Source organism: Triturus cristatus, chromosome 3_1 (assembly GCF_964204655.1).
Source record: "Triturus cristatus chromosome 3_1, aTriCri1.1, whole genome shotgun sequence".
In the NCBI taxonomy this organism is placed as follows: Eukaryota; Metazoa; Chordata; class Amphibia; order Caudata; family Salamandridae; genus Triturus; species Triturus cristatus.
In genome coordinates, this window is record NC_140583.1 from 1,035,684,975 (window position 1) to 1,035,709,766 (window position 24,792).

At 45.6% G+C, this 24,792-nt stretch overlaps 2 protein-coding genes across 4 annotated transcripts in view; one reads left to right on the top strand and one right to left on the bottom strand.

The window, feature by feature from the left end:
• The window catches only part of RAB3GAP1 (RAB3 GTPase activating protein catalytic subunit 1), a 673,051-nt gene that overhangs the window by 633,921 nt on the left and 14,338 nt on the right, over positions 1-24,792 (bottom strand). The gene's annotated exons all lie outside the window — the stretch shown is intronic.
• The window catches only part of MAP3K19 (mitogen-activated protein kinase kinase kinase 19), a 253,970-nt gene continuing 234,846 nt past the window's right edge, over positions 5,669-24,792 (top strand). The window contains exon 1 of one of the 2 annotated variants that reach the window (XM_085645765.1): positions 5,669-6,101. The gene's annotated coding sequence lies outside the window, so the exon portion shown is untranslated. The remainder of the gene's footprint in view (positions 6,102-24,792) is intronic. The other variant, XM_085645764.1, reaches the window with a different exon arrangement.

Here is a 24,792-nt window from a genome sequence, read left to right on the forward strand (position 1 = left end):
CTGGGTCGCCGGAGGCCGTGCACGGGACAAGGCCACCACCTTCCACTCAGGTCCAATACCTCCGGAACAGATCAAACCCTCAGTTAGCCGATCACACGGTAGCATACTGTCCGGAGTGTCCGGCTGTGCACTAATCGCAGGGGTGGCCGCGACATTATCCTCCTGTGTGCAGTGTGGGAAGCCCCTGTGTACCTGTGGACCAGCATGCCGCCACTGTCCCAACGCTGATGCCACACCATCGAGCTTACTCCCCAAGACCCCGGCGCCACGAGCCAAGGAGAAATGAAGGGCACCAAGGGCCTCTAGGAGGTCGCCGTACCCCAGCACAGCTCTCTGCGATCGCTCCGCCACACTCCCAAAAGTCACACACTCCCAACCCTGCTGCGACCCAGTGGACAGGATGGTAGGCTGCATAGCAACAAGATGGCCGCCGGGAAGGCCCGACTCGTATTGGGGCCGGGACCCAGGGACAAGCGCCTCGAGGTCCACGTCGCTGAAGACAGGGGTCCGGGGGCAGGCACAAATTCAGCCGTTGCGTGGTCACGGGCAACAGTCGTCCCCGCCACGGACCAGCTCCCGCGAAAAGCCGGGAGCAGCCCGCAAGGATCAGGGCGAGCTAGGGGCGGCGTCCGGGCAGCTCACCGTCAAAGGCAGGGGCAAGCACCGAAGAATCTGAGAATTGCACCCCCGGGCATGTCCTCGGTCCGCTACGCTTAGCAGTGGGAGCGACTACGGCAAAATGCAGGCCGAGGGCAGCACCGCTCCGGTGGACCGACTCCACCCAGTCACCACAGGCCGCTGTTGTTAAACTGCCACCCGGCCAAGGCGTCCACTCGAGGTCCCGGCTCCGGGGCTGCACGGGCCGCAAAGTTCAACTGCAGATTTCTCCGGCGGTACGGCAGCCAGAAACCTCGGAGTCACACAATCGGTTGCCACTCTCATTCACAAACACGATCTCATAGCGCAGACTGAGGATCTCGTGCAGGATATCCGTGCGGGATGCGGAGGTTCACGGAGCCGGGAATCTACGCTGCCGTCCCGGTCGCCATCTTGGCTCCTCCCTAAAATGGATTTTTAATGTGTGTTTTCTTTTAACAGCCCTGATGATGTCCCATGGGGGACGAAACGCGTAGGCTGGCCGTATAGAAATTTGATTGATCTGTATTGTGAAGATATTGGAACAAGAGTCAACTGAGATGAATAAGTTTCAATTAAGACAAGTGAACAAGGAATCTTGCATTGGAACTTGGATTATTTATGGACTTCGATAACTATTTGTGGAGAAAATTATAATAATTGTATGCTCCTTCTGTATACATTGAACCATGGAATATATTAATTACAGGCAGGTTTGACATATGGCAACCCATGCCCGCAAAGTAGCTAGCGGTAAGTCCTGCTTTAGAATCTGGCTCCTCACTGCTACCAACCTCCTGTTGTCCAAACCGCATTTTGAATGTGCCAAGGAGATAGATACTTAGCTTATCTTGGACTCCCAGTCTTCAAATCCGACTGTGATCTCTTCCACCTCTCTGCCTTTCAGAAAGGCCATGAAGATGCACTTCTTCATGGAGCCTCACTGGCCCTCTCTTCCGAGCCCTTCCTTTCCATTTAACCCTATGCTCTGAGGCTGTCCCAGGTTCTCAGTGCATAATATGGAAGGGGAGATTGGTAATCAGTCTCCAGCAGTTTGTGTGCGATGGGGTGGATGTTCCAATGCAAGTGCTTAGTTGGACAGGTGGGTTGCAGTCTGTTGCCCAATTCCTGGGATGCATGGGATAGTCCTTTAGTGCTCATGCACCAAATGTTTTACTGAAAATTACTGTTGTCAGAATCTTTATTAACATGTTCCAGTTATATTGGGATCTAATAGAAGTGTTTAGACTGTTGTAGAGTTGTGCATTTTTCAAAGTTCTGAGAGAACATCTTGTTAACCGTCTTTGTAAATGGTGCTGTAGGTGGTCAAGGTTTAAGTAAATACAGGATGTTCAGTAATATTCTAGGTTGTTTTTGACTGTCTCCTTTATCCTGGCTATTTCTCACTCTTAAAAGAACTAGGGAGATCTTGCAAAGTTGTGGACAAGTTTTTGAGTGCCTCTAGTTTGGTTGTCTTGTGGTAGACTGTTTGGCTCCCCGTTGATGTACTTTGCACAGCAAAGTTTAACAGTTTTAACCTCTATCTAGTAACCACTCACATCAACCTTTCTGCAGATCTTATCAGCCCTAGGTTTTCTTCCGTGCCACTATTTTTCAGTAGTTTGGAAATTATTGTTATGTAAGCCATGTGGTATCTGAATTATTTTCTTGAGCCTTGTCTGCACATTTGTGCCTTTTCTTATGTAGCTAGGATGGTAGGTTGAGAGTTTTTGCTATGTGATATTGTGAAGTGTTTTGTACTGTTAAGGAGCCTAGGAAGATGGCGGGATAGCAGGAGATGCTGACTGAGATTAATGCATTTTGAGACGGAAGTTAGGGTGCTGGCCTGTGGTAGACCCCAGGAGGTCATTGCATGAGTGTGGAATCTAGTCCACTGAACAGTGGTGCCCTATTTAGATCCAATAGTTAGTGCATTTGTGGCTGTTTTAGCACCTAATTTCCACCTTCGGGTACGCTATATTTGGATAAACAGTGACAGATTTTGATGTATTTGTTATTAACTTTCATTCTGTACTTTACCACACATTTCCATTCCACACCACACCACACCACACACCATTTTCATTGGGGGAACACGCCTGGTAGGTGTAGCAGTGTGCGACCAATCTGGTTTAACTTTATATTCAGGCTCCCTTGAGCCGGTGGAGTCGACGGACTCATGGTTACGCACCTGCGCGCTACGAGAGGCACTAGACCTGATAACGATTTTAGCAGCTTACACAGCAACCCCACACATTTTCCTACTCCCTGCTGACGAGAGGCAACTACCTCGAAACACGTGTCCAGGGATGGCACACGCCACGCATACTTGCATTCACACTCGAGCATAGGTGTATCCGCCGACGCTGACCTTCAGGGACCATTTTCATTGGGGGAACACGCCTGGTAGGTGTAGCAGTGTGCGACCAATCTGGTTTAACTTTATATTCAGGCTCCCTTGAGCCGGTGGAGTCGACGGACTCATGGTTACGCACCTGCGCGCTACGAGAGGTACTAGACCTGATAACGATTTTAGCAGCTTACACAGCAACCCCACACATTTTCCTACTCCCTGCTGACGAGAGGCAACTACCTCGAAACACGTGTCCAGGGATGGCACACGCCACGCATACTTGCATTCACACTCGAGCATAGGTGTATCCGCCGACGCTGACCTTCAGGGACCATTTTCATTGGGGGAACACGCCTGGTAGGTGTAGCAGTGTGCGACCAATCTGGTTTAACTTTATATTCAGGCTCCCTTGAGCCGGTGGAGTCGACGGACTCATGGTTACGCACCTGCGCGCTACGAGAGGTACTAGACCTGATAACGATTTTAGCAGCTTACACAGCAACCCCACACATTTTCCTACTCCCTGCTGACGAGAGGCAACTACCTCGAAACACGTGTCCAGGGATGGCACACGCCACGCATACTTGCATTCACACTCGAGCATAGGTGTATCCGCCGACGCTGACCTTCAGGGACCATTTTCATTGGGGGAACACGCCTGGTAGGTGTAGCAGTGTGCGACCAATCTGGTTTAACTTTATATTCAGGCTCCCTTGAGCCGGTGGAGTCGACGGACTCATGGTTACGCACCTGCGCGCTACGAGAGGTACTAGACCTGATAACGATTTTAGCAGCTTACACAGCAACCCCACACATTTTCCTACTCCCTGCTGACGAGAAGCAACTACCTCGAAACACGTGTCCAGGGATGGCACACGCCACGCATACTTGCATTCACACTCGAGCATAGGTGTATCCGCCGACGCTGACCTTCAGGGACCATTTTCATTGGGGGAACACGCCTGGTAGGTGTAGCAGTGTGCGACCAATCTGGTTTAACTTTATATTCAGGCTCCCTTGAGCCGGTGGAGTCGACGGACTCATGGTTACGCACCTGCGCGCTACGAGAGGTACTAGACCTGATAACGATTTTAGCAGCTTACACAGCAACCCCACACATTTTCCTACTCCCTGCTGACGAGAGGCAACTACCTCGAAACACGTGTCCAGGGATGGCACACGCCACGCATACTTGCATTCACACTCGAGCATAGGTGTATCCGCCGACGCTGACCTTCAGGGGCCATTTTCATTGGGGGAACACGCCTGGTAGGTGTAGCAGTGTGCGACCAATCTGGTTTAACTTTATATTCAGGCTCCCTTGAGCCGGTGGAGTCGACGGACTCATGGTTACGCACCTGCGCGCTACGAGAGGCACTAGACCTGATAACGATTTTAGCAGCTTACACAGCAACCCCACACATTTTCCTACTCCCTGCTGACGAGAGGCAACTACCTCGAAACACGTGTCCAGGGATGGCACACGCCACGCATACTTGCATTCACACTCGAGCATAGGTGTATCCGCCGACGCTGACCTTCAGGGACCATTTTCATTGGGGGAACACGCCTGGTAGGTGTAGCAGTGTGCGACCAATCTGGTTTAACACCACACCACATAATTCATCAACAAACCACATAATTCAACTCAACAACATAATTACACAACACACCACATACATGTAAACCACACCACAAAATTCTACATCATGCCATACAAATCAACAGCACACCACACAGTTAAACTCACTACATTCCACTCCACAACACAAAGTACCAATCTACATGTTTACACTCAACACTCAATACCTCATAATTACAATCCCCATAATTCCATTGCACACCATACCACATAATTTCAGAACACAAATCCACTCCATACCACACAATTCTACCACACACAATTCCAGAACTAACAATTCCAATCCAACCCACATAATTCCACTCTACACCACATATATCCACTCTGTTTCACCAAAACACATGGGTAAAACACATTGTCATTTGCAATGCCAATAGCTCTAACTCTCACAAGTGTGAGACCTATTGCATTGCATTCTGCAGCACACATAGAAAGAGTAACACGCCTATCGGGATTATTTTTGTGCAGGAAGGTGACTCTTCCTGTCCAAAACCAATCCTGCAGGAAGGTGCCCATTCCTGCACAAAAACAATCCTGCAGGAAGGTGCCCATTCCTGCACAAAAACAATCCTGCAACACAGTCATCCAAGGAAGCATACCTCGGCACTAGGCAACAAATTGTGCTGCAGCACAGGGGGAAAGGTCAGACATGCATACTGTGCATTCCTGCCCTTTCAAACTGGCATAGATAGGGCAGGGCAGCCAGCAAGAAGACTATGCGTAGCCGCCCTAGTTCAATTCCTCTTAGATGATGCCCTGAGTCTCCACAACCAATGCTCTCCTGCTAAGAAACTGCAGTGTAATATGTTGTCGTGAGCACAGAGTCGGACAGTTACTATTGTCTTGGACAATTACGAAAACACGAGCGTCTCCTTCCGCGTTTGAAAGAAACTGGTTGGGTCACGGGATTTAACTGGGTCACGGGGATTTAACGGAGGGACAATGGAGAGCCAAACATGACACAGCCATTTCTAGTGGCAAACACCAGTCCTGCCCCCGCTGAAGACGACCGGACACAATGGACCGTTTTCTACCATCATTTGTGACTTTGTCATGATAGTATCCTTAACTTTTCGTTTGTGACATAGAAGGTGTAGAATAGACTGATTTTGTTGATACTTGGAAGTTGAGTCCCACGAAGGGACAAGGAAGTAAGTGAATCGTAACCCGTGCCCGCTGCTCCGGGCGGAGAGTAGCCGTTGCCCCGGTAACGGCATGTAAACTAACGAGGCCCCAGGCTCCCTCTGCGGGGAGAGGCTGGGAGCACAAACACATCGGCGCATGGGCGACGAACACACAGTGGATATGCCACCCCTACTGCTCCTCCATGGCCAGCTCACGGAGCTGGCACGGTAGCAATCGAGGGCGGCTGGAGGATCAGAATCCACTGGGCGCCTCCCGCAGAGCCAGTGAGTACAGCGTGGGTCGTGTAACTTTACTGAAGGGACGCCAGGTAACGCCGCATAGCAGGTGCGTTTGGAGCGGACCTGAACCATTCGTGTCAGATAGCACTGGCGAGGGAAGAGGGGCTCCAGCGCATTTGTCGTTCTTTACGTTCCCCAGTCTCTCTTGGGATATGGTCAGCTGCTCCTGCTCGCACTGGTAAAGAGCGAGGGGCTTTTTATCATGCCATCGTGATGTTTGTTTTGCAAGGAGTGTACATTTGAGTAGCCCATTTGCAGGGAGCTGTGCACTTCTGCATTTGAAAGGATGGATGCCTGTGCCCTGTCAACCACAGGGCTGTTTAACCCTTGACCAGGGACATCTTAAGGATTTTGGGGGGCCCTGGGCCAGAGGTATTTTTGGGGCCCCTCTTTGGAACAGCTTCGAATTTATGATCCATTTTCAGCTATTTCATGCCCTCTTTGGACATGTGACTGACAGTGCATAGACACACTTGTTGAAATTCTAACTGTGTTTATATCTAATATTCAGATATAATTATGTGTTTTCAATATTGTATCACAGCAGCAGCTAACTAATATTATTGCAAATAATCTCTGTGCGACACCCCCCCCCCCCCCCCCCATTTCTCATATGTGAGGTCCTGTTTTGGTCTAAAAGAAACTTCTTTTTAGGGCTGTTGCATGAAACATAAACACAACATTTTCTCTGCAAAATATCTGTAATGCACTCTCACACATCACCCTCATTTAAAATAATTTAATGGAAAACGGTATTTAGAAAATATGTTTAAGAATTATTCAAAGTCATTCGGACAAGAATCTGCAGCACAGACCTGGCTCCAAGGGGCCCCCGTGAAAGGCTGGGGCCCTGGGCCAGAGCCCACTTCGCCCATGCCTTAAAACGTCTCTGCCCTTGACTGCCTAGAATAAAAAAAATATCTTGGTGGGCAGTACCATTGTGAACACATTGGTACCTAACTATTTAGCCTGCCTGTGCTTAGTTGTGTATTTCCTCAGAAGTCTGTCTTGTGTGTTCTGGAGGATTTGGGTTATAGTTAAATGGTAATGGGGCCTCCTGTTAAGGCCCACCGGGTCTGTGTGTACCTGGTGCTGTGTTCTGTTCTAAGGGTATGTTGATGTTGTATTAACCGTTGGAGAATGTTAGGCAATGAAGCCGAGAGTCTTAACAATCAGAGAAAAACACACTAAATGGTAATAGTTATATTACTGTTGAATGCCTTGAAGTAAAATGGCTCATTTCTTCCTATTTTTTTTTAAATGTCTTTGTGGGGTGTTCTAATTCCCCTCAGTCACTACCGCGGAGGACCAAACATGCGCGCTGTGCTTGATTGGTGCAATATGGGTTTGGACTGAACATGTTTGAGGGTTCCTGTCCTGGCCCTTTAGGTACCCTTTTAACCAAACACCTGAGAGTTAAAGCCAGAGGTCTAGATTCTTAAAAAGCAGTATGTTTACCTTGTCTAGCAAAACAGCGCAATGGGAAACCAATATATAGACACAAAATGAACATTATCTATCTCAATTTTCATTAGGCTCTGACGACGACAGAAATGTGCGACTCAGTATTTGAATACAAAATTAGCACAAGCAGTTTACTATTTGAAATTCAGCGGACGTTCTTAGCAAATTCTGAAGTTGAAGGTCGTATGCATAATTTTAATGTAATAAACCAGGAGTCTCACTCGAGGGATGTTAATTGGCGTCTAAGCCCAGCATAGTTCACAGCAGTGTACACAAAGCTGGTCCGTGACATTAGAGGGCGTCAGGCTTAAAGACCAGTGAATGCATTATAGAAGAATGAATCAAGTGAATAACACAGAATGTGAAATATTTACAAAATGTTATCTTGTCTCATAAGAGGAGGTGCTAGTAAAAAAGGAAAAGTAAGATTTTTCACCAAGTTTAGTGTTCAGTTTGTTCTGGGAAGAACATCTGAAATAAATCACTAGAAATGTGCAGGTTTTCCGGGTCAAGGATGATAAGTACATGCTTGATAATTTATTACGGGAATTAAACAGGCCCAACGTTATCCATGAATTCCTAAATAGTTTTATGATTTACCAAAGTGTGTGTTGTAGCAAAGTCATGATTAGCAGTGTCTGATTTTCACTCTCGCCATTTCCTTGCGTGCTCTCTTCAGGACTATACTGGTACCTCTGAAACGTTTACCAATTGTTAAGTATTCCATTCCCTGGACATTCCAGACACCCTTTTATGAAGTTTGCTAATCAAACTAATCTAAGCTGAACTGACATTTTCCACAGAACTGTAGGCCATCATCTGTGTATAACCTGCTGCAAGCTAGCAGCACACTTATCGCTCACTGAGGAAGAGGGCCAACCAGGGCCTTTATCTTCAGCTAGTGTTCATAGGCCATCTGCTCCTCTATTAAGGGTGAATATTGAATGAACCCAATGAGAACAAAGTTTGTCTTTTAAAATGGATTTTTGTGTTTATGAAATATTACATGACATTACCTCAATGACGAACTCTCTGCTAGTAAGGATGGTTGTTTTTTCACTACCACTACCTCCTTATAGACAAGTTGTCACAAGTTTCTTCCCTGCAGCAATGGATCCCTGACTTTGAAGAGTACACTTTGCCCTTCTGTTTTGATTGCCTTGGTGTTAAAAGGTGGTCCCCACTGGGGCACTGAATTTAACTTTTCACACTTTAGAAAAAGGATTATTATTTCTTTCTATCACCCAAGTTACTTTGCTCCCTTTAATAAATACATACCATGTTTCATTAGGCAATTCTAATCAGAGATTTAAGAATTAAATCTGCCCTCAACAGCCAGAAGGCAGTGCTCAATGAAAGATGAAAGTTATTTTTTGAACTAAGGAAGGACTGAACTCTACATTTTTAAAGATAGCTTTGTGATGTTTAAGTGGCATAAAGTCACTGTGACAGGTTTCAAAGACCTGGAAGTAGCTGATGAGCCGATACCTCAAGGAAGTATTTATTTGAGCACTCTGAAGTAGCCATGTATTGTGTGGAGATCTTCAACACCTCAGTAACATGACACAATATCATTTAACAGAAACACAATATGGTCATTCATTTGATATGCAGGTCACCATTCTTTCAAACCCATTCCAAAAGTAGCCTAAAGCCTGTTTTGGGGGAGACTTTATACATTTGTGGTAGATAATTTGTGGGGCAGCACAGTTTAGTCTTGGACTAAAAATCAAAATTTGTGCAACTGGTGTAAATTCTGCAGTATTTTATTTCTATGTGTATCTTCTTGTGAATTCTGCTACTGCTCCTTGCTCTGCGGAAACTGAAAGAATTGTGGAAAAGTGTGATATTCTGCAGGTACCTTTGGAAAGTAGTCGAAGATGCTGAATTTCTAATCAGGCCTTACCTCATATCTTGCATTGTCTCTGGACGATCTGTCAATCAGTCAAAATTCTTTATTCGGCTCTTCCGAGCCGTAAAAGTCACATCATAAAAAAGAGTACACAATAATTAATACATAATTAAAAAGTCTAGATAAAGGCTCTATAAATATTAATTATGTATTTAAAGGACTGCTATTTTAAGTGCCTAGTAGTCATAGACAGACAGAACTCTGGTGATGTATAGTATTTGGCAGCATGCAGAAAATTGCTCCACATGATTTATGCTTTCAGTGTCAGGCAAGGGATAGGATAGGATATTGCGCTCGGTTTTACTTCATGAAAATATATTATGGTAACCTAAGCAAGACGCCCCATTTCTAAAGTAAAATAGGTTGTTGTAAGCCAGGAAGTGGCTGACTCTTCTTGCCCTAGCACTGTTGTTCGCAAACTGTGGGTCACAAGCCAATTTTCGGGGTGTTGCGAACGTCCAAGCAATTTATAGATGCCTTTAAATTCTGTATTTATCTTGTCACATTTACTGCACTTCAAAGATAGAGGTCAAATGTCAGGCTATGACTTCTCCCAAATTGCTGCTTATTTTTTAAAAATGGGGATTGGTGTTTACAAACACCTTGCACTTTGTAGTCAGAGAAAGGAAAGTGAACTATGTGACAATCTTGCTGGCGTACAGGGAGTGTGAAGGGAAAGGCTGTAGGATGTCATTATTTGGAATACACAACTAAATGTAAATACCTGAAAATTAACTGTACACATTGAGCAGACAGCAGAACACAATCTGTATGTAATTCTGAGGTGTGATGGAAACAAAGATTTTAATAGGGCCAAAGCAAATAAAAACACTTTACATGTTGATGCACGAATTCTGTACACATTTAGTGGCTATTTCAATGGTAAATGTGTTGTCTGTAAATGGCAGTACGCTTTCACACGATGCTTTCTTTACATTAAAAAAATGGCTACCTCATCTCCATTAAAGCTAGGTGGGTCGCAAAAGTTTGTTGTTATAAAAACTGTATTGTGGTTCTTAAAGGTTTGTGAAGCACCTCCCTAGCCACTTCAGTAAATGTGGGAGGCAAAATCAATCCAAAGAAGAGGTCAACTTAAACTGTTACGATAGTGGTGATGTGTGATTGAAAGTAAATTTACTCTACCAAGGTAATCATGGCTCTGTAAAAGTTTGTTGTTTTTGTCAAAATTCTTGTTTTTTACATTATAGACTTAGGGCCATATTCAAAGTTTGACAGACGGTGCTCTGTGCACCAAAGTGGCAAAGGGTATTAGGTCCACTACCTGCCACACCACCATCCGCCAAATTTAGAGATCACTGCTGGCCCAGTGGTGATTTCTGTACCTTAATTGGAACTGCCATTATAGCAGTTCCTGTCAAGTTACAAAAAGTTTGGTGGACAGCCGCTGTTGTTTTCAAAGGCTGTGCACATTTCTTTTCCGCGTTTCAAACCCGTAGTGCAAGTTTGTTTTTGAAAAACAGAAAACTAATGAGTCCCGCTCCCAGGGTGTTTTCTCCCAGAGCTGGGGGTGGGGGAAGGGGTGGTAGCGCCATTACTTTTTTTTCTGTCCCTCACCATCAGGTTTTTCCTGGTGGTATTGGACAGAAAAAACCCATCAGACTGTCCCTTCTAAATAGAGTGAGTGGTGTGATGGCTTTGCTTTTAAGGTGCCGTCTCTGTCAGTCTGTCAGAAGGAGCTTTCTGTCACAGAGCCAACAGGACTCCGTCAACGGAAAGCTGAAAGTCCACCTGTCTCTAGAGGAGGCGAGTGGACCATTCGCTTGGCAGCGAGGGTCTCCTTTGCACCCACAACAACGTACCCTGTCTGCCAAACTCTAAATCAATACCTAAATGCACTCAGTGGCTTTTGGTAAACTGTGAAAATGGTGGGGTAACAGTTCCGAAAAATAACTGGGTTAATTTTAACACAGCTAGGAAACTGAGTGAGCCTGAACTCCTCTGGGGCATTGGAAGGACAAAGGAACAATGTCTAATTTTCCATAAGAAATCTTTAAAATAAAATGGTGGCAAAACAGTCGATTTTCATTGCAATTTCTATAAAAATTATCAAGAACTATATGTATTACAGGCAGTTAAGAACAGGATTATGCAATTTTATATACCTATCAGTTTTTAAAAGGAATAGAACCTCTTTCTTCACTTCAGTTTGATACCCCTTCCACGCTAATTCACATTAATTTATTATATCTGAGAATGTACTTGGAAGATACAGGGTGGGATAATCTAAAGTTAATTAAGTCTGAAACCCACTTGTCACAGCCAACAGAGCTAAACACATCCGACCGGCGTATACAGCAATGTCCCCATTCAAATACACAGAGCTTACATGATTATACACAGACCAGTTACACCAATTGTACATTCACTAACCCCATACTGGTGTGGTGATTTATAGAAAGGTTCATCAATGCTGATGATGACTTGTTTCCACAAAAGCATGATATTACAGCAATAACACTCACAAACTCAGCTTGAGCAATCCCTCAAGTATACATTTTGACACGTTTTTTGAAATATGGTACTGTTGTCCAAACCATCAGCTTGCCATTTTTTAAAAATACAGATGTTTTATCATGACATATAAAAGTTCCATCATGGATGAATTAGCTTAATCCCCAAACAGAAGCCTGAAATGTTCATAAAACAGTATGTTTTTTCAAAATGGCAGATTTTCGTATTGTATAAATCTGTAGTTGGGCCCAGGCATCTACCCGTCACTTTCAGAAAAAACTACATGTACCACTATCACGCAAGGACAGCTTCTGCCATTCATGCCCGTTTATCATCATCATTAAATATTGAGGATGTTAATACATGGCATTAATTTTCACTACCATTACGTCAGCAAAGTCAGAAGCAAGTCAGGAATCTTCAAGTAAGGTGGGGAAGGGCATCGTTGGGCTAGGGCTATCACTATGCAGTGTCTGAAGAAGCCTGGTCATGGTATGTCACTCAACAATACTGCTGTGAAAGCCCAGACCTTGCTAATGTCGAAATTAGTGAGTCTTTTGATAACATGTCGACGGATATCCGTGAGCTGACCGCTTCGGCACAGGTCTGCAGGCTTCTGAAATCCATGAAAAATGACGGTGCCCCAGGGCCTAATGGCCTTCCATCCGCCGTATATAAATGTGTGCCGGACGAATGGGCCAAGCTGTTATCCCCCCCTGTACAACTATGCGTTCACTACATTCCAGATGCCAGATTCATGGAAAGGCTCAATTTTATGCCCAATCCTCAAAAAAGGAGATCCTTCCCTTCCAGCAAATTACCGACTCATAGCCTTACTAGATCTCGAGGCTAAGGTTTATGCTCAGTGTCTCCTCAAGTCATTAGAAGAATGGGTTGCGGAAAACAATATTATACCATACTTTCAAACTGGGTTCCAAGCTTCTGCCTCCACAACTGATAACGTCACCGCCCTAGCTATCCTGAGTCACCAAGCAGTCCAGAGAAGTCAGCTTCCCCTTTTTTGCTGCTTCATAGACTATAGTGCCGTCTTCGATAAAGTGTCTCATAACACTCTCTGGAGGAAATTAGACACATGGTGGATCCCAGGGTATTTGCTCGGAGCCCTTATTTCCTTGCATAAGACACATGGGTGCGAGTTAGAACAGGCCCCACGACTGTCTCCACAAACATCCCCACTTCAGACGGCCTAAAGCAAGGATGCATTCTCGCACCCATCTTGTTCAAACTCTACACCCCTGACCTTGGGAGATTCCTGGAGCATAGCAGTCTGCTTTTGCCACAATTGGGTCATCCAAAATCGAAACTGCACATATTACAATATGCTGACGATATCGTCATAATGGACCAGGCCAAATCTGGCCTCCAACGAGCCCTGAGCAAGCTTGATGTATATAATAAAGCCAATGTTCTCAAAATCAAGCAGCACAAGACTAAGGTCCTGATTTTTGGCCACTGCAAAAAAGAAGAAAATTCTAACATGGAGCATCGGGTCCGCAGAGATTAAATCGACATCAAAGTACAACAACCTGGGGGTATGGTTTAGTGAGTCTTCTAGACCATCAGTCTACTTAGCCGCCCTGAAAAAGAGAGCCGGAGCAATAACATACAGCCTGACTCGACTCAATCAGTCCCTGAGCAGTCCCGCAGCTGAACCTATACTGAAGGTGATTAAAGCTACCCTTCTTCCCGCCCTAAGTTATGGGCACGAGGACTTTCCCGATGCATGTACGGCCAGTCTTGACCATGCCTAGATTACTATCCATAAAAGAATCTTTTAATTCCTGAAACATATACACAGGGCAAGACTACGAATGGAGTTGGGCCTCACAAGACAATCTCTCTTCTGTGAGACAGATACCCTGAAGTACTACATAAGGGTACTAAAAGCTGCGGATAATGCTTTTAAAGCTCGCTTAAAAGAAACCTTCGCCAGTTCTGGGAACCCGTGGAATCATCAAATTGTAAAGGCCATAAGATCCCTACAAATTGATGAATCTACATTAACAGCAGACTCTATTCCCTACACAGTCTGGAAAAGGGCCATAAACAAGCAGGCAAGACAAATCTCCGATCGGATGGTCTTTCGGGCTTTAAAATCGACTACTATCTTGCTTCCTTTGAATGAATCATACCTTCCAGGGTTACCGCAACCTTATCTTTTTGACAGCTTAAACGCATTGGCCCGCAGAAACATTATGTTTATGCATCTCTTAGGCCTGTGATCCATTGCTTTTAACCGATGGGCCCCACTTGGAGAGGAGGGGACTTCCAGATTGTGCAATTACAGTTCCGAATCATGGCTTCATCTTTTGTGCTGCTGTCCAGTCTTAGATGCCCCTAGAAGATTTCTCCTAAAGTCATTATATCAAAAAAGGGGCATTAATACATGTTTAGAGGCATCTGCACTTTGCTTTACGACACTCAAACACTTGCAAGGTCCGGAAAATATGTGAGAGTCTTGGAAAATCTACTTTATCCCACTATTGCCTCTCCCAATCTGGTCCCTGCTCCTCAAAAACTTATTACAGACTAGTTTACTGTATGTCCTAGTGTTTTCTCACTACATTAAGTCATAATGTTCATTTTAATCTCCGATTTTAACATTTTTTATCTGTTGTTAAGGCCACTATATAAGATTGCCTTGTCTGAATAATGTGTTTTAAAAGTGATGGTCAGTTCCGCCCTGCTCTTAACGATGCAAAGAAGTTACGAAGGCATCTCCATTATGCAGTAGTAAGTCACAGTTATGTCAAGATTGCTTACAGTATGACAAAGATGGACACCTTTTTGACAGGGAAAGTCAAACGTTTGCTGAAAATTCCCCCAATATGTAATAGAATGGCCAGTATGATGCCAGGCATAAGCTGAATTACACTGCTTTGCTGGAAACTGGTAGAATATCTTTAGGAACGTCTTTTATGTGCCATGAATAGCAAGAACGTTACCAAGAGCACTCATAATATGTCAATCATGTGCCATTATTATTTCAAGAATAGCCAGAATGTCACTAGGAATTCCAACAGTATTTTACATATAACCATTATTTTGTCAGATAGGCAAAATGTTGGAACATTCAGGGTCACAGCATTCCAAGATCATCGATGAGTCTCCAGGCACACCCTCTCCTCACACACACACACACACACACACACACACACACACACACAAACACGTGCATACGCACGCACACACACACACATGTGCACACATTCTTGCATGCACACAGACATGAAAATCTTAACCCTCTCACCTTTGCTCAATCCTTACTTACATACCAGGCAGCAATGGTGAATCCTGGCTCCATGTGACTCTACAGGTCACAGTGGGTTCCCTTCCCACTACAAGTTGTCTTACGGTTCAGGCTGATGTGAAATGAGTTTGTAGGAAGGAAAGAGCAATGGCTGCTGGCAAGAGCCGCCACTTGTCGCTGGGCCCAACATGGCTCAGAATACAGTGAACTTCTGACTTCAACTTTCCATACTCTGAGCACTGAGAAGGCCAGGTACCAAAACAGAGTGAATCAGGGCTCCAGGAAGAGACTGAGGACCCAGAGACAAAGGACAAAGAGCAGCTGAAGACAGAAATGTGGAATAAGTTTGCCTACTTGTGTTTCGAGCAATTGCTAATAACCTCTAAGTTGTGTTCGTTATTGATGTCTGTGGGCCTTTGTCTGCTACGCAAGGATTCATACTACTAGGGCCATGAACAGTTGTTACTTTCTAATGTTTGTTGAGTGGAGGAAGGGAGTGATTATTGTTGTAGGAGGGACTTTGAATGAGTACAGTAGTTTGAGACTTCTATAATAAATCAGAACGACTCCTACTGAATCTTCTTACTCATCGGCTTACACCTTGCTTTCCACCTGGGACAAAGCACGTGAAAAGCTGCTAACTGCAGCATGCAAATAATCCTATTTGGAATAATGCAGGCCTCTTTATTGGCAACAAACTGCTTTGCTGGATCAAATGGTCAGATTTAGGCATCTAATCCGTGCAAAATTTGACAAAGGAAGGCCACTGAAATGGTGTGCAGATCTACAGAGTGAACTTTATCTACTGACTTGCAATTTTGGAATGCACCTCTCACTGTGTTTCAGGCATCGCCTGATCCCTGCCACTGGTCTCTAATGCATTATGTTATCATGATCTACCTTCGGACTTGGGACCGGTATAAGGGGGTAGCTGTGGTGTGTATAATTCATGCTTCACAGTATGTTTAACAAACTAAGGTACCATGGCTGCTGTGTCAATGGCGGGGCTGCTGAACCACTGTGTATTCTCAAGAGAAATGATCGACTTTACTGCGATACCATAATAGAGGACTGAGGGAGGCCCATTTTAAATTTAGTCACTTTAAGATCCAAGATGACTAACACTGGTCCCCTTCTCACTTTGGTCCTATACCAGCCAATCACATTTTGGGAATAGGTTTGGTCTGCTATGAAGGCATCCTTCCATTATGAGCTTTACCCCACTGCTTAACATGCGGTCCTCCACGGTATCTCACATGTACCAGGAATAACATTGCTTTGTGGTTGGCTAACATTTTAGACTACAATTTACTACCTGTAAAGTTGAAGCCTGAAAAATAGATCAGATAAACTATAGTAAACAAATGTGCGCTTCAACAGGTCTTCTCAGACAGGTATGGCAATGATGTTTACCTTTTCAACAAAAACTTACAATTTAAGCCTTATGCGGGAAAATTGTTGGCAAAACAAGAAAACTTCAATTGTGTCAGCATGAAATCGCTTTACTGAAAATTTAGAAGCAAGTGTGAATATAAAGTGCCTTGAAGAAAACTTAGTGGATAGAAAGTGGAGTGACATAACAGACCCTCCTTGCAGAAGCATTGTTCCTGCCTACTGTTTCACTTAGAATGTTGTGGGATTATAGCAGCACTTCATCTAGAGTTTAATAAATAATTAGAGAGCTTGTACACTGTGCTCTTGCCCCCTTCATGGCTCGTATATACGTATAAAATCACACAAAGGTCCACAAGTCTTTTAAGAGTCTTGCTGTAAGTTCTAAAATAGGTGGCCTGAAGGGTGGACTTTTAACCATCTCATTTTTCTGCACAAAAATATTTCGTGACACTCCCAAAGAGAGTGCAAAGACTGCACTGGGAAGTTTTGTGGTCTTTAATTGCTGTCCTCATCTGACATGGGCGGAAGTGAATTGATTTTTGAAGAAATTAATCCTATTTACAACCATGCCACGGTTCCTGTGATCGAAAAAACTGACCAAGTATGGGAACTTGAATTCATAACTGTGGAAAAGGTGCTCTTTTTATTTAAACCAGCAATTGACTGGTTTGATGAGGAAGAAAAACACCATCATAAGTTACTCATCTCCCACCTCAGACACTTGAGAAGATACCTAAAGTAGGTCAGTAGGGATGTGATTAAATAATTATACCAAGGCTCGAAAAACCTAATAAAGCACAAAAGGTACTGAATAATAGAAAGTGAGAAATAATGCAGCCAGGGATGGATAAATGAAATGGCACCATTATTTGGTCTTTGGTTTTGAGAGGCACTAGCGAACCAGGAAGTAGAGAAAATAACATGCTTAATTCAGCAGAATAGTGGACGAGATATAGGACAAATCTATATATGCTTGTGCCTGGCACTGAAATCCGTAATATGGGGATGGTAAAGGAAAACATTTGAACAACATAAATGTTTAGGAAATTGTATTGTATTGTATTGTATCGCGTATTTATATAGCGCAAAAAAAACTGTCACCCAAAGGGTATCCTGGCGCTTTGACTTTTTACCAACAACACACGATGTTACAATATCCAGACAAATTAACCTGAGCTAGGAAAAAGATGAGTTTTTAATCCTTTCCTAAAGGAGGAAAGATCCCCCATACTTCTCAGCGACAGAGGTAGGGAGTTCCAACATTTAGCTGCCACAAATCTAAAGGACCGTCCGCCTATCCGGGCCCTCAAAACCTTCGGAACCACCAGTAGATAGGCTGACGATGATCGGAGAGAACGTGCGGGTACATACCACGCGAACATTTCCTGCAGCGGGACAGGGCCTTGCCCATGAATCGCCATAAACACCAAACACAGTGCTTTAAAAATAATCCGCTGCGAGGTAGGCAACCAATGAAGGTCCGCCAGCGCCGTAGTGGAAGAATCAGAACGCCGCCGAGAAAGGGCCAACTTAGCAGCCATATTCTGCACTCGTTGCAGTTTACCCACCAAATTGGCGGGTGCTCCTAACAGCAATGCGTTGCAATAGTCCAACCTGCTCAATATAATGCCACGCACCACCTCTGGCCGAGCATGGACCGGTAGCAACGGAAGGATTTTCCATAGCATACGGAGCAGCGCCATACAAGTGGCCACAGTCTTGTTTACAAATACGTCTAGCTGAAGATTGGGCCCGAACATCACACCCAGGTTCCGGACGGAACCTGCTGCCGAAGGAGCATCCTGGGAGGGGGTGGGCCAGAAATCAAATGGCAGCGGACGGGGGACACGATCCATCGAGCAATGCAGTACCTCTGTTTTGGAGCTATTGAATTGCAGGGAGTTTTGCCTCAACCAATCTGCAGTTGCTGCCATGCAACGATGGAAGGTCTCCAGAGGCACCGCGTCCTTACCCTCGATAGAAAAAATAAGCTGCGTGTCATCAGCGTAGTTAGTGACCGCAATGCCAAATGATTTAATCAGGCTCACCAAGGGCCGAAGATAAAGATTAAACAGAATGGGGCTGATGGCAGACCCTTGAGGAACACCCTGCCCAACCACCTTGATGTCAGACTGAAACGGTGGCAAGGCTACCACCTGACGTCTGCCCCCCAGATAAGAGACCAGCCACTCACGGGCCAAACCCGTCACTCCGATTTCCTCTAGTCTACTGACCAGGATGGCGTGGTTGACCGTATCGAACGCGGCCGACATGTCGAGCAGCACTAAAAAGGCTGCCCGTCCAATGTCGACTCGCGAACGAAGATCCTCCAGGACGGTCACCAAGGCGGACTCAGTACCGTGAGCTGGTCTGAAGCCAAACTGGGTCACGCCCAGACAGATGTTAGTCTCCATAAAACCAGACAGAGGTTTAGTGACCAGTTTCTCCAGAATCTTAATGGGAAAAGGGAGCAGCGATATGGGTCTATAATTCGCTGGGCAGGTGGGATCCAGTGTTTCTTTCTTCAGCAATGGGGAGACCACCGCGAGTTTCCAACTATCCGGAACTCGAGCCGTGGTAAGGGACTGACAGCAGATAGCATACAGCAGAGGAAAAAGCTCCGCTTGGAACAATTTCCAATATCTATGTGGCAATGGGTCCCGGGGGGAGCCAGAGGATACACTGTTGGCCAAAGAACAGAAATCCTCAACGGATGGGGGTGGAAAGCTGTCCAACCGTACCTGTCTGCCATCTACCTCTGCGGTCTCTGAATCAGTCACCGACACGGGAACAGGCACAGGATGAATGGCAGGTGTGGTCAGCAAAGCAAGCTTGCTCAGAATCAGAGCAATCTTATCTTCAAAGGCCTGCGCCAGGGAGTCGCACAGAGCCTGAGAGGCTGGGATGTCATTAGCAGCACAGACTGGTCGAGAAAGGTCTCTAAAGATCTTAAATAAGGTCTGTGATTTATTCGCTGCTTGTAGTAGCGACTCCTCGAGAAATCTCGCTTTGGCACCCTTGATCTGCGTCTTATAGTCCGTCAGTGCCTGTTTAAAGAGGACTTTATCCGGTTCGAGGTATTGTTTTCTCCAGGTCCGCTCTGCCCGCCTGCATCGAAGTTTCAGCTGTAACAACTCAGCTGTAAACCAAGGCATAGCGATTTTGGACCTATCCCTAATTTTCCGCAGGGAAGCCAATACTTCCAGAGAGTCTAGGATTTTCCGGCTAAGAGACTCATAGCTCTCATCCACACTATCTCCTAGAAGGATACCCCCTCCCAGCAGAGACGGCAGGCAATATTGTTTCAGTAGCCTCGACCACTGCCTACCAATCTTGGTCATAATACCAGTGCTCCCACTCCTAGATGTCTCCATAGGGACTAGGGCATGGTCCGTCCAACACTGGGGGAGGATGTCTCGAACAGAAACCTGGCTGGCATCTGCAAAGATCAAATCGAGAATATGGTCCTTGATGTGAGTCTGTGAGGACACCAACTGCTGCAGATGAATGTTGCTGCAGGCCTGAACTAGGTCCGAGAAAGCAGACCTTGTAGACCCATCTGGCCGTAAATTGAAGTCTCCCAAAATCAGAATCCTGGCATGGGCATTAAAAAGATCATAGATGGTATCGATTAGCTCAGGTACTGCTGACAAAGTACTAGCAGGGGGTCGATAACACAACAACCCCGAGTAGAGAGTACCTCCCTGTCCTTTCAGGGAAAAGCCTAATACCTCACAGCCGGAGATAATCTTAGTCTCAAGCTGGGAGAAATCCAAAGACTCCCTATAAATAAGACCCACACCACCTCCTCTAGCTCCCACCCGCGGGTTATGCCTGATCTTATAACCAGGAGGGCAGGCTAAGCCCAGTTCCACCACACAGTCCGCTCTAGTCCATGTTTCTGTCATGAAAAGAACATCTAACTCACAGGACTCTATGAGCAGCGCAATTTCCATGTGGTGTTTGCTAAGAGATCTAACATTAAGCAGACCACAGGACAGGGACTGATTCCGCCTAGCAGTGATGAAAGGCTGGCGGCGTAGTGATGTACCTGGATCAAGGCTTAGTAGCATGTCTCTGGAATAGGTTAATCCAGCAGGAGGAGAAGAAGCAGCATCCCCGGCACCCGTCGCGACCTGTGCGCGAACGGGCGCAAACGGGCTTATCTCTGGCGCACCTCCGGCACGCCGCCGTCGCGCCCGCTGCGCGCCCACGCTGCGTGCTTGTACGCACATCTCCTTATGTACTAGGATAGTAAACCGCGCGGGAGTCCTGTGAGGAAATCCTCTGGACCCGCGAAAGATGGCGCCTGAAAACGGGCTGATCCAAGGACCCTCACCCTAGATGGCGGCCGGGACGCCGCGTTCGCTTTCAAAGTAGCCCCCGGAAGTCTACTAAATTCCCGCAAAATGCGGATGGGTTTACAATTTTATAGTGCAAGTCAGAGCTGACTAGATACCCCCAAATGACGGACTGCAAATGCACCTATCGCCGAAATGGCAGCGCGAGTGACAGGTAATGTTTAAAATATAAATGATAAAATAGCTAAATAAGGCTGCAAGGTTCGCGTTAGCGCAGTGGTAAAAGGTCTACCTTAGGGCGGCAGGAAGCACCTTAAATGAACTATCCAGTGCGCGGGAGTCCTGTGAGGAAATCCTCTGGACCCGCGAAAGATGGCGCCTGAAAACGGGCCGATCCAAGGACCCTCACCCAAGATGGCGGCCGGGACGCCGCGTTCGCTTTCAAAGTAGCCCCCCGAAGTCTACCTAATTCCCGCAAAATGCGGATGGGTTTACAATTTTATAGTGCAAGTCAGAGCTGACTAGATACCCCCAAATGACGGACTGCAAATGCGCCTATCGCCGAAATGGCAGCGCGAGTGACAGGTAACGTTTAAAATATAAATGATAAAATAGCTAAATAAGGCTGCAAGGTTCGCGTTAGCGCAGTGGTAAAAGGTCTACCTTAGGGCGGCAGGAAGCGCCTTAAATGAACTATCCAGTGCGCGGGAGTTGTGTGAGGAAATCCTCTGGACCCGCGAAAGATGGCGCCTGAAAACGGGCCGATCCAAGGACCCTCACCCAAGATGGCGGCCGGGACGCCGCGTTCGCTTTCAAAGTAGCCCCCCGAAGTCTACCTAATTCCCGCAAAATGCGGATGGGTTTACAATTTTATAGTGCAAGTCAGAGCTGACTAGATACCCCCAAATGACGGACTGTCATTATTATTATCAAAGGTAGATTATGTATTAGGCCCAGGTGGATGGTCTAATACGGCAGTGAAGACTGAGGTTAGCTAGTGGACTTTATTCCATTAATTTAGGCTATATTTAAATGCCTGAGTCTGGTGCTCAATTAGTAATTGTCCTTAAAAGGGGAAATAAGTAGGATGCAAAAAAAGTTTTGGATATTGTCAAACTTCAAACTCTTCACCCATGCATACAAGGCCCTTCACAACGCCGGACCCGCATACCCGAATCACTGCCTCACATTCCACATACCCAACAGACACTGCCGCTCCGCCCAGCTTTCCCTGGTTACCGACCCACGAAGCTGCAAGACCAGAGACGGAGGATTGTTCTTCTCCTACCTTGCCTCCAAGACATGGAACACTCTGCCCATCCACCTCAGGAATACACGCTCGTTGACGCAATTCAGGAAGGACCTAAACACCTGGCTCTTCGTATGAACTCAGCACTTAGTTTGATCCACTGCCCCCCTATCCCACCACAGTGTCTTGAGACCTTCATGGCTGAGTAGTCGTAATTTACAAACTCTGATTGATTGATTGACTTCCGCAGGAAAATTATTTCCCAGAATCATCAATGACTAGTTAAATGCTTGGGTAGAAAGAAATCTATGTTTTCCCTTTTGCTCAAAAAGACTTTTGTAGGAACCTATTAGTGCTTCACAATGGACTGGCTTTAACAAAAGTGAAAACACAAGCTATAGCTACGGGTGTGAATGATGCCAGTGCACAGAGGGCCTAGTTTATGAAAAGTGTTGCATCTCTGCGGTAAAACAGCGATGCAACACTTTTCAGTGCTCCCTCCTTGCAACAACATGGATGCGCCATATTTACTGTACACAGCTCCATGTCGCAAGGGTTGGCAGATACATCAGGAATCCTGATGTATCTGTTGGTGCAAAAATGGCGCATTGCTGGAATGTGTGTCTGGAAACAGTCACAACTCCAGCAATGTGCCATTTGAAAAAGCCTGCGTCACCACTAACCAGTGGCAGCGCGCACAGGCAGTGCTGTGGGGTGGTGAGGCAGGGTGTAGTAGGGGCAGAGTGGGGGGGGGTAAAGCGCTCCGACATACAGCAGAACGGAGTAAGGTAAGTAAATAAAAAAAAAAAATTACCTTGTGCGCGCTGCATCGCAAATTCGGTGATGCAGCACGCAAGGTAAATAGTTTTATTTATTTATTTACTTACCTTACTCCGTTCCGCCGTATGTCAGAGTCTACTACCCCTCCACCCTGCCCTTCCCTCGCCCCGCCCCACCGCACTCCCTGTGCAAGCTGCCACTGCCACTAACGCCTGCTTCAAGCAGGAGTAAGGATTTAAAGCAGTGACGCCGTAGAAGTATTGCAGTGAAATCTGATAGATTTCACTGTAACACTTCTACGAGAATTTTCGGCGCTAGAACGCCCACCCTGCATACATTATATCTGACACAGGTATAATGTGGCAAAGGGGTTTACAAAGTGACGCATCTGCCTAGATGTGTCACTTTGTAAATATGGCACAGTGTGGCGCATTTTTTACGCCACTGCAGCGTCACAAAAAGTAACGCAACTGTGGTACAAGGGCCTCATAAATAAGGCCCTGAGTATTTGTCGAATTCACAAACACATTCTGCAAAGTGGATGGGACTCTTCTGTGATGGGAATTGTTGAATTGGGAAGCTATCTGAAATATATATATTATCCAAGTGTACCAAAATACTTAAAGAATAGCAACCACTCATAATTGTTGTTGTAATCCTAATACTTGTCAGGTCATGTTCTGCCCTAAAGTAAGGTTGGATTGCGTATTAGCGGTCCTTTTATTTCATTTATTTTGCCTGACTTGAGTAATGAGTAACTGCTTTGAATTCCGCTGGCGGGGCTGTGACACCAGCCAATTTACTAAACAGGTAGGGGCAGATTTACAATCCCCTTGCGTGACTTTTGCGATGCAGTTACGTGACTTTTTTGACGCAACAGCGGCGCAAACAATGTGTCACGTTGTAAATAGGCCGCATCTAGGGAGATGTGTCCCGTTGTAAAGCCCTGCGTCACATTATACCTGCGTCAGGTATAATGTATGCAGGGTGGGCGTTCCCACGCAGGAAGGCCTCGTAAAAGTGACTCAGTGAAATCTACAAAAGTTCACTGCGCCACTTTTAGGACGCCACTGCGTCAAAACCTTACGCCTGCTTCAAGCAGGCGTAAGTAGTGACGCAGTGTACTGGGAATAGGCCTCAACACGCATTGCTAGAGTTGCGTTGTGCTTGCGACATGACTCCAGCAAATGCATGACTTTTCCGCCAACAGATGCGTCAGAATTTCTGACGCATCTGTCAATCCTTGTGCCATAGTGCGCCGTATTGTAAATACGGCGCATCTGTGGTGGCGCAAGGGTTTCTTAAGGTGGTGCAGGGAAAGTGACACATCTGTACAGATGCGTCACTTTCTTGTAAATCTGCCCCATAATATTTTGATCTTTGATCAAGTGCTGCTGGAATCAGAGAGAGCCTTTGATTTCAGCATCTCTGTCCAGTGAAGAATAAGCCAATTGTAAATGTAACCAAAACACAACCATTAGTAACCTTTGGGAAGAACAAACCCAAGGGAAGTTGATTTGTTGATGGAACTCAGTTGAAGGTGGGTTGCTAATTTATGCATTTGTCTTTTCAAGTAAACAAAAGATTTTTTTGAGCTGCAAGTCCTGTTGTGCTCAGCAGACCTTAGTGAAGGCTTTTTCTTGTTTTTATTACTGTGGTAGTATCTCTCTTAGACATTTTTAATAGACACAATGCGAAGTGACTGTAAGTACTGGCGTATGGAGGACATCATTAAATCTATTGGCTGCCTTGAGCTGTTATGTGGAGATGTTTATAGGTTTGGATGCAGAGAATTATTATAGAGTGGATCTGATTCAAGGTTGGGATGCTTTCCTCGTGGATGCTGTCGCGGCTGCGTGTTTCGTGTTGTTTTTGTATACTAGCACATGCTCC